The sequence below is a fragment of the Opisthorchis viverrini genome (genome assembly GCF_000715545.1).
Source record: "Opisthorchis viverrini unplaced genomic scaffold opera_v5_107, whole genome shotgun sequence".
NCBI lineage: Eukaryota > Metazoa > Platyhelminthes > Trematoda > Opisthorchiida > Opisthorchiidae > Opisthorchis > Opisthorchis viverrini.
In genome coordinates this window covers 724,087-735,759 of record NW_008751763.1, presented here as the reverse complement: position 1 = coordinate 735,759, position 11,673 = coordinate 724,087, and positions in this window count along the sequence as shown.

Here is an 11,673-nt window from a genome sequence, read left to right as displayed (position 1 = left end):
TTCAAGAAGCTGTATAGCTTACTTCCCATATAATTTCTGGGAATCCATGTGAGTAATGCGGGGGGTGCGCCGTATCATCCGTAGAACGACGAATCCCGTTTGAGTCGACCTTTCATGGTGAAGTGAGAGGTATATGTTTGAAGAGGGTCAAATACCCAAATCTTTTTGGTATCTACCTTCGTACTGTTTTCTGGTCCATTCTGATAATGGGCGATAAAAGCGGTTTGCTGAGTCCTTTCCGAATGATTTGTGGATGCATTTTCTTCACTTAGGGGAGGGCTCTAGTCCAGTTGCTACCGCTTTGCATCATCGACATCCGCTTGGAGTGTGCTGGCCTTTTGACTCTATGCTTTCAAGTCTTTCGCATGAAGCAAAAGCGCGTCCGGAAAATCGCCTACGTAGAAACAGGAGCGGTAGGACAGCGGAGTCTTGAGGGCCTTTATTGTAGACCGATGCCCAAAAAGATTACGTGGTGTTTAACCGTGCTAAGGCTACTTAAGCGTACAAAAAAACCATTAATATAAGGCAGATATAATGTCACAAGGAGAACGACCCTAGGAATTCTTGACTCATTCCGCAAGAGAAAATTCCGCTGGTCCGTATTCCGTTCACACGCCACACCAAGAAGAGAACATCGTACTTTTCTGATATTCCATACCTTTGGTAGTAGCGATAGCTAGCCCCTGTTATTCAAGCACCACTCACAAGGACAATCATTCAACAAAAGGAACAATATATAGTTCAGCCCACGAAATGTGGCTCGTCGTTGCATTTCATTCAAACAAAATTTGTGCGATAATGTGGCCACTATCTAAAGAGAGAAGAGATTACATTTAGAATGAAAACGTGGTGCAGAACTCTCCCCTAGAGCTTCAAGTAGATGATCACAACGCTCGAAAAGGAAACGTTTCTCAATGATAGATCATTAAGCCATACAAAACATTTGTGGTGTTGATTACATCTTGTGAGTGAAGATATGTATAGTGTGTTGGTGGAGGGAATATTCGTATGACTATACGACCGTGTAACGGAGAGGAACTTAGTGTGCTCACCATCTAGAGTAGGTTGCATGCGTACATAAGCAACCTTCAACCGACCAATCGTAAATGCGTCGTCTTTGACCTACTTATCGATGCCGGTCTATGTGTTTCGCTTGCTGAGCCTGCCTTGAATTGTTTTCTCATGAGTTTCGTGTGATCGCGCCGCCAATGAGGGTCACGAGACTGTCGTATGAAGGGATGACGGCAACCCACGCTGTATAACTAGCAGTTCGCTCGCCGTTGTTTGGTGTGCGGACGCTGACACTGTACTGTGATGGTCAATGGTAGACCTGTTCACTTGATGACGCTACGAGCGTGGACAGTTGAGGTTTGTTGTGCACACTTGCTTAATGCCATGCAAATAGTACAGTAGAACTCTGAACCCAATTCTTCCTTCCGGATGAACGAACCAACGCGTTACTCAACGTCCCGTTTCGGGAAACTCAACAGTCTTGCTCTTCTGACAGTCGGGATATTACTTAAACCACGTATGGATCTCTTGCTGCACATTTGACAAAACGCATTTTTTGGCACGAATTTGGGGCTAGCCCTTATGTTCCAACGCGCTGAAGGGGTCTGTCTCGTGCAAGACCTCCTCCTTAGAGACCAAGTCGGTCGGAGATCGTTCACAGTTACAATGAGGTCGCTGGAGCAGACCACAGGCTCGTTTAACGTTCTCTGTGTGCTTCAGACATAACAATTGGTTACCCATGGGTTTCCAGTTTCTACATCTCAATGGAAAGGCAGTTGGCTCATTTCTTCGGCGATGTCATATACTTGAATAGCATTTTTTCCCGGACGAGGTCCAGTATCGTGACCTGTTTTTGTATGTTCCATTGCTGGATTTCCCGTGTACAGCGCGTCCGCATCTTACGAAAGGACAGTTCATCTGTCACCCGTAGTTATCTTTTTGAAGGGTAGTTGGGACACAGATTCCAGAGGATGCCGAATCCTTTTGGGGGGCTTTTGGTCTGTTCGACCGCGCGGTGGATTTCCTTGGGAGAAACCCCATGTTACCCTCGTGTATTTTTTGGACATGATCATGTACGTCTCTTCCACTGAAGCTGGTCATGAAAAATACACATTCCTGAGAAATTGGCACGGCAGAAGTTTTGGGTCCATCTTTGAGTTTCCGGATTCCTGGCCCAGTAGTAGATGAAATCGTAGGTCAGTCTACAGTGTTTACTACGTCTCAGTAAGGCTCTAACTAATGCTTGATCAACGAAGTGTCCTTCATTGATGATAGCCGAATCTAGCATGGATGCTAGTTAGCATGTGCGGTATCTGGTGGGTGCGACGACACATTGAGTTTAAGCAATCCTGTGATGAACGTGGTTGATGTTCTTTTCAATATCCTCTTGTTTCAATAGTCCAAATGATATACGCATACGTAAATTTGAATACATACGTGCTACTTATTACGCCCTGCTAAATGTTGAATTTTTAGTTTGTTTGGTTATACTGATATACATGCTGAACTCAATCGCAACAGTTCCATTGAACGGCTTTCGTTAGCGCAAATTCAAAATGTCCACTAGACCTGATGCGTGGGAGCTCCATCCAAAGGGCCTTAGAATCGTGAAAATCACTTACCAGCATGGTATACAAGTACGAGTAGTTCAAGAAGACCTGCCGTAGACTTGCAGGTCAGTAGTAGGCCACGTCGAGAAGAGATTCGGTCCTACGCAGTGTTAGTTGAGCCCGCGGCGTATCAAAGAAAGGTGCGGAAATGGTGTCGCAGAGGACAGCCGGGATGAGCAGCGCCTAATCTAAGAGTAACCTCACGTGCCCTCTCCTTTATCCAATAAGCTCGGAAAATGAAGTAACTCTCCGTCAGGATCTTTGCGTCTTAGGCTTCCGGTGTGGGCCAGGTTTATGCAAGTGCGATAATGGACAGCTGAACGTTGAATATCACGAAATTTGCTGAAAATCCCGATGCACTTTTCGGATAAACACTGCGTCCGACGATCGTGTGCCGACAGACCTGCCAGATCAGCAGACCAAATAGTTCTACGCCGGGTGTGAGTCCAAGCGTCGAAGTGTCACCTGCGGCGTACTTGTCTGCTTTCGGCCCCAGTGTTTCTAAGAGCTGTTATTTGTCTGCAGGGGTTCTTCCGGGTGTCCGGATTTTGCATGCCATTTGTTTTGGTAGGGTGTAGATTTTTTCCTCGTGGTTCAAAATTCTGATGGCTGCTGCCTAGAACTCGTTCGATACCATCTTTTGGACGACTGTATTTGCTGCTCTAAAAAGGTTTTGTGGTGAACATGCTTTTGTTAATTTTTTGGGCTTTCTAGCAAAGTTTGATCAGATTGTCGACTCGATGAGTTACCCTGTTGGTTTGCGTGTTCATTGAATGGCACCACTAGAGAGAATTCCATTTGGCGGCAGTCCCAATTGGCTCGATCTTGAAGAGAACTTCACCGTGAACTTATCAAGCACCTTTCTCATTGGGCGAAGTTTACGTGGCTTACTTGATCGCAGGCACCTTCCATTTGTGTTTGTGTTGACTCCCAAGCCGTCCGCGATCAGCGTGGCTGAATCAATGTACGAGATATTTTCTGGTACATTGTTAACCTGTCTGCGGCTCTCGCCATTGAAGTCACGAGTTATGACTGAGTCTGAAATCGAAAAAATCGTTTTTGGCGGAGTGCAGCCGAAGGCTGGCAGTTTCGCATTTTTAGTGGTTATTTGGCTCGCGCGCAGTCCCCGACGTTGATGTTAATGTTTGTGGTTGATCTGTTGGTGGACTTCGCTGCTTGTCTCGTGGCGTTCGCCGCCACGCTTTTATTCTCCGCAAGAATAAAAGCGACGGTGATTCCACATATGTTGGGTCTGCCCCACTCCGAGCACGATTGCAAGTGGTATCCGAGATGTCTTCTACGATTGAGAAGAAGTTGCAATCTGGGGTCGCGGTCAGATGTATCTGGATGCTTTGAGAGCACAAAAGTCCATAACTACCATTAGGTTGGCCATAGGTTAAGGGGGCGGTGTTTTGTACCGCTATTTTGCTTCCATCATAACACTACGTATCTCATCAATTGCACAATCGTTTTTTTGTTTGAACACGGAAAGCTACAAAAACGCGCACTTGTACAATTTCACAGATCACAAAACGTGGTCACGCGTTTGACTCTCCCTTCTGATTTCACTTGCGCTAGCAGCGTTCGTTCGCGAGTTTCATGCGCTAACTCCTGGTATCAACAATTTCCAGACTATCTTTGGAACCTATTGTATGTGGGAATTGTTCAGAGGAGAACCCCTGGACCACCATAATTGGATTGTTGTTCATTCACTGACCTGGGCCGACGGTGAAGTATTTTGAAGAGAACAATTATTAGTGAGTCTGTTCCATCTGATCTCTTTATTACTGTACATCCAATCTAGCGTTATTATTTCTACTTCTTTGCCACACACTCCTGGTAAAGTAACTTATTGGGTAGGCAGACCATCACAGGGGCCAGTTGGTCTGTCTCAAGGCGGAAGCCTGTTTTGCGCTTTTAATCTAAGACTGATACGATCAAGCTTTGTGCCTCTAGGGGGCCATCCTTGGATATACGTCTGATTTTTGTGAAGGCTTTTTGAATGCTGACAAGCCACTCAAAGATTTTCCGTCCGGCAATTGAAGAAAAACGTGTGGCAATAATCCCAAAAATTTGCTCGCTTCTATCTGCATGTGGCCACCTTGAGCGAAACATTTCTTATTCAGGCCTTGTTACGACGCCATCTTGTGCCGGTTTTGTTGGTGTGCTCGTTCTGGAGCATAACCACCAGGTGATCGTCTTAAACCACCTCATGCGCCTGTAAGCAAGAGACGCCGTGGTAGCCCTAATAGTCGCATCAGAGAGCTGAACAAAATTTTCCGCAGCCAATGAATCTGGGATGGAAAGCTCTAAGTATTCTTCCGGGGAGGAAATATGTTATCATCTTTTGTCTAGGCCGCTGCGTTCTTCGTGTTTGCGTCTTCCAGTGCTTTAAACGGAAGTAACAGTTTTACCTCGAGTACTCTTATAAAAATGAAAGATTTGCATCGCTCGTTCGGACTTAGAAGCAAAGGCTTGGTCTCGTTATCGACAGTTGATAGTTATGAAATGCATAGTATTAGTGCATAGCTGAGGATGGCCATAATACAACTCATGAAAATACATGCACTTTTAACTGTCTTTACTGTTGTTGACAGTAGTTTACAGAAACGATTTGCAGCATGTATAAAATAACGGACAATATTAAATGTGGAGCAAGTCAACAGGGAGCTTGTCTTGTGTGAGAGACCCTTCGTAAAATTCCGGACGGTTTGTTTTTTCTTCGCAGTATGGCTGCTACACGTGTTCCATGATTGTCCGTGGGCTTGGAGTGCTTGGCTGACTCCTTGCTCCCTGCGCGCGCGCGAGCGAGTCTGTGTGTCCTGACTGGGTTTAGTTTCCCTTTGTGTAGGTCCCAGTGCGTATACGTGGGCGCGTCGGCACTTGAGTGGTTGTTACGCTGACTAGGCGGTGCAGACAATCGATGTCCGATGAGTCAGCTTAATGCGACGTGTTTGTGCGTATGAGAAAAAAGACAAGCCTTGCGATCCAGCGAGCGACCGAATTGAACAGTCCAGTATATGGGTGACTGGGTCGCTACAATAGCACTCCTGAGGAAGAGGAAGCTGGCGGAAACAAGCGAGTAAAAATAGTTTGATAATTGGCTTATATGGTCATCCTGCAAACCCGTATATATGAAATGCTTGCAAAACTCGAAAGTGTGGAATTGCACTCGGTGTCTTACATTTAATGGATATCCATCCCATCCACATCTGTTGTGGTTCACCGTTAGCTGCAGAGTAGAGCAGCCCGTCACGATCTGCCTCACTGGTGGGACTCAGTAGATACACCGCAGAAATAATGTGCAATCTGACAGAGATTTCCTCACACAGGTTGTTTTCATGAAAAATTCAACAAAATGGCACGTGTTAACCCTGCAGATAGAATTTCACAACAGATTTAAGTGAGCAAAAAACTAAATCAGCCACGGACGTACCGCACAGCGGAGTCGTACAGGTGTAAAATCACACGATCCTTAGCAGCGTAACTCTGTTATGAGTAGGTTATACGGAGGTTGAAATCGGTTATTTAACGGTTAGTTAACAGGTTAGCTTTCACCCACTCAGGATGAGTGGGTGCATATAAGGTGTCGGCATAAAACAAAAATGCATTATCCCACTTGATTTTCCGGTAACCCGTTCCGACATTTTTTGTTTGTCTGCATCAGTGTTTCAGTAAATGGCCGTAGGTGCCGGGCCCATCTCCTGGATTGCCGCAGATCCACGTCGCTGCTGTCTTCAAGTATTTGCTAATTTCTATCAGCAGAAATGGTAAGTCATGACTGTTGACATAGATATGATGGCTGTAGCCTCCCAAACGTGGTTTGTTGGTTTGTACGTGGTCATTTAACCTCAGAACGAAGTGTGCTAGAGAATTAGCTTTTAAACAACCACCCAATTCAATGAACGCAGGCGATTTTCATCGTGCAACATCCATGAATGATTCACTGGCACACAGCATGAAACTTTTTCTAGATGACTAATAATCTGAGTAGATTAACAGCAAAGTGAGGCAAAAATGAAGGGAACACTTTTCATCCTAGTTTGGCGGACATTTTCCTTTCAATACCGTGGATTGCTTGCTTGTATCATTGCAGTATAAGCTTCCGAAACTGCCTCAAGACGCGCGGACACCGACAAGAACACCCTGGTCATATCCAACCAGAGAAGTCCCTCAGGGGAATACATTCACTTAAGTAATCGGGAAACACGGTTATTTGACAGTTGTTTGAAGGATGTTTTTAAAAATTGTAGCTTATTTTTACTTCTATAATTTGTTACATTGTTTGTCATATTTTTGTAGGTCTTTGTGGCACAGGTTACACACAAAGTCAACGATAGCTGAGGATTGGATCTTACAACTCGACATCCATCGATTCTGCTTCCACAAACTGAGGGTATGTTTGGAGCACTCGAAGAAGGCCAAATATTATATTCCGTCAGATATTCACCGCCCAACCCAAAATGGGTTTCTGGTGCACCAACGATTGTGCGAAACTTTCTTAAAATCATAGGACTGCATCAAGGGCATTGTTATGACAAGCAGATATTTGGCTGCGCCGTTACTAGCCGAGACATCTGACTAGTATCTATATCAGCAATCGAAGCGTATCAACAAAGCTCTGGTCAGGGTGACCTGCTGTTGTTACAGGGGAAGCGCGCACTGACACTCGAAAAAAGCATCAGCGGATTTATAGTGGTCTTTCTCAACCTATCGAACCCAAAGTACGGGAGCTAAACTGGAATAGGAGTCATTGTCTGAGGGAGGTATTGGTAGTGTACCCGGATCTCTTTTAGAGGGCGAAAAGATATGACCTAGTATCTTTGCAACAAACGCGCCTCTGGATACCATGTGTTTTTTATGTTTACCCAGCTTGGAGCTTTCCTTATCAGTGAACTACCAAAGCCATACACAGACAAAATGACTGTGAACTACCAAAGCCATACACAGACAAAATGACTAGGCGAATGATCAGTGCTAACGAACAAGGACGAAATTTTCTGTTACTGAAGCACCGGTCACCATTGAAACTGTTCAGATTTTACCGTTATCCATTTAGCTGTAGAGGATTTTTGTGCTACTTACAACAAGCGGGTGATGCCTGTTGATAGATGAAGTAAATCCTTGATCTCAGCGCTTATTGGGCAAACAGCACATCACAAACATGGAACAAATTACACGGGGGGTCTGTTCTGATGTGTGTGCAAATGATTGTTGTCAGGATACATGTATGTAGACACAGCGGGACTTGGTGGGGGAGGTCGATTCACGCACAAGACGAACTGAAGCAAATGACTGCCCGGTCCGAGTCATGGGATCATACGCATACGGGATCATGAGCGAATGAGCACTCTGTGTGAGGCCTAGCTACTTAGCAGAGGTTTTCACCAACGGCCTCATGTAGCCCGGTGGCCAGATGGGACAAGCTTCTGCGCAGGAGCTTGTTGCTACGCGGTTCAAATCCGAGTGACGTTGTGCGACCTCTTTTTGACTTTCCCGTTAGCACGCTTCTTCATAAGACTCCAATTCTGCCGCTGACAGTCCTGTACAGCACAAAATATGATTTACTAAGATAAAGGTAACTAAATGTCCCGAGTGGGAATCTTCTTGAATACGCTTGCACATCCAAGATTACAGTTAAGTTTGAACCGAGATCTCCGAAGACACACACATGTTGAGCTCTTACCAAAGTTTTCTTAGATGTTATGTGGGTAGATAGAAACACGTCGTGCGAAGAAAGGAAACTCGCTGGAGGGCATTTTATGTAGGCACGTTTTGTTGTGGTAAGTTTACCAATTTATTTTATAAGCGCCAACTTGTACATATTTCACGCGGAGAAGCAAAGATCTCCCGGGGTAAATTCTCTAAATAGTTTCATGCTATTTGCTCGCATGCAAGAGCAGCCAGCCTTTTAAATTTCTTCGCTTTAACCTTTTAACTCGTTTTTTTCTTGGAAGCCATTAGCCGCACGATACCCTTGGCTACACAACCCTTAAAAATTAAGTAAAACCTTTTGCGCCAAAATGTTGCATTTTGTTGCCTATGTGCTCAAACCAAAATAATTTTAATCTGTTCTCATATTTTTCCAGCTTACCCAATTTCATTGTCCACTGGAGGAATCAGACCTGTGGCCGAAAATTATATGGAATAATTTCCCAGCATCGCTGGGACCCCGGGATGTTTAAATGGGACTCAAAAGTTTCGCCTGTTACACTGAACTGAACTTCTGGTTTGCTTTAGTTCATCAGGGGCACGTCATAGCTTTCGAAAATTCCATTCCATTGTGCAAATACTGAGCTCCTTTTCTTCAGAGTCGGCGACTTGCGGTCTGATCCAGACAGTTGGTATACGCAGGCCGTAGAGGCCCGATTTCAGGATAGTATATAAACTAGTGCTGTGTTACAAATGGTCATTCCTCGCTTGCTCCGCTTGCAGTCCGGATGCCCACGATATGCAGAACTCCACCAACATGGTTTCAACGACGGTATGGCCAATTATGCCCCAGCCGAGTACCTCATCAACTGGATTGTTTTCAAGTAAGATGGTTTAAGGTGGTGTAATGTCTTGTAGGTTCGCAGGATGTATCCTCGGAAGAACGCCACGTAATTAGACAGATGATGGAGTACTTCATCGGCCGTGAGCGTCGTTCCTTTGCGGAATTCGAGTCCAAAGTTTCAAGGATACGATTCATAAGCTTAGTGATGTGACTCATTCGGATAAGGAAAGTTTGTTCGCCTGGTATAAGCGAATGGTGCGCTGTGGAAAAATAAGCGAGTTCGATGTCAGTGCCACCAGAATTAGGGGCCGGAACCAGGAGTACTGAGCATATCTCAGCGAGCATTGTGTAGGTGACCTGAGCACCTGGACAAAGCATGCTCGGAAGCATGCTGTGACCCTACGTAATGGAACCACTAACCAAGTCGAATCTGCAAACAGTTACATCAGGTGAAAGCCTACTGAGTCTTCCTCATCGGTCACCTGTGTCCATGCTATTAGTGTTAGGAATGAGCAATTGGAAGCCAAGTAAAGGAGACTAGAAAGCATTCCACTCATGCGTGACCGGAAGGAGGGGGCGAAGGTGCCATTATATTTAAAGGGTTTAGACCGGCTGACACCGTACGCCAAGGATAGAGCTCGTCGCAACCACGGCAAATGTTGGCCCAGAGCACAAAATCATACCTTGTTTTTCGCGATGGCCGCCACCTTCGATTGGGATAACCCCTGAAATACTCGTGGTCTCTCACAAGCGCATGGTTGTTGCCATGTCGCCATGTGACCTTCGCTTCTGTTTTGTGGCCAGTCGCTGATTCCGTTGGTAGAATCTAGTAGAGGGTTTTTGCCGCTGAACGATATTCAACCAGCAGCTACTGTTGCTGGGAGTAGTGTACCAGTACAGACTGCCCGCAAAGGCAGGCCATCTAAGCTAGGTGTTGCTCGGAATATCTCACTGGATATTTGCGAGGCAATTGTCCGCTTGGATTAATCTGATTTCGATGCTTGCTGTCGATTCTTGCGAACGTTTGTTGAGTTGGTCGTTCCCATTCCGTTGCCTTTTACTACTTCTGTTCCCATTTACTTTCCAGGTACAACTCTGGAACACATGTTTGATGATTCTGTAATTTGCTTGTAATCAATCATAATAAAATTGTTTTCCTAAAATGGTTTCATATTTCACGACAACGCGAGCGTCACGGCTACCAAGGCATCCAGGCCTTGCGTTGAAGATCAGTTTGCGTAGGTGAGAAAAGGGTTTTGTCTATAGCCCCAGAGTGGTTTCGAAACCTTCCAGGACAACACAGGATCGCCTCTAACAGCATACGTTTAGCGGATTATATACAATAGCCTAGATGTGCCTAAAACACTTACTGCGCTTCATACGTGTTTCCCGTCATGGTGTTACTTGTTACGCAATCGACAAAAATATAATTTATTCAAGCCGAAAATTCTTTGGCAGGGGCGTACCGTACACATGACAGTACATAGAGCCGTCAACAAAAAAACGGAACGAATGATTTCCAAACACAACTGAGTTTCCAGGTTCAAAACGCACAATTGTGAATAAGTAAACAAGCGTAGCATACATTGCTCGCCAATATCGTCAACAACTGCCTACATTATTCTGTGTTCAGATGTTTGGTAAACCCTCCTTCATGCCCAAACAATAATTTACGTTAAAGGGTGAACGACCGGAAATAGAAAATCGGTGACCACCTCAGGCTTAACTACAGACACTATTGTTGATCCGTTAGCTGCGAAGGACGCACCGATGGTTCCGTCATTATAAACCAGAGTTAGGGCTATTCATGAACACACCGGGTCTTGAACATAGGGCAGTCAATGTATATATGGGTCCCTAAGCTACATGATACATGGCCTCTAAGGTGATCATCGTGAGGAACATATGCAAGTACACGTAGGCCATTCGTTTTATTCAAACGAATGGCGGTTTCAAGTGAACAAGTGAACGACGATGAGTGCAAACAGCCAATATATCAGCGTCCGCTGCTAAATATGGGCTATTCTGATTCACTAATTCTTGTTACCGATATTCATCCCGAATATCGTCCTCCCTTGGAGGTATCGATAATGAAAAAACGTCTGCTAAGGCCGGGATCTAAAAGCGAGGAATAGGTTACTTAGAAATAGCGCCTACCCTGTGGCTAGCCTTTGGTGGAGTAAAAATTCAATCACATCCCCGTTGTATAAGAGCTTTAGACACTCTCTCCTGGTTCATCCGAAGTAGGCTCTGTCTGAGCTCAGCTTCAGCACCACGGAAATTAGTGCCATTATCACTGTAAATACGAATTGGATATCCCCGCCGAGCAGTAAACCCGGAAAAGGCGCACAAAAATTGAGTCCGTTTCGAGAGAACAGGCCACCTCAATATGCACAGCACGTATTGTCAAGCAAGTAAAAATACATCCGTAACGTTTTTCAACCCCACGACCTCGCTTTACCAACAAAGGTCCGAAATAATCAATACCAGTCGCTGCGAAAGGTGCTTCATGAGTCAACATTCTATCCTCAGGAATTGGAGCCATAATTTGTACTT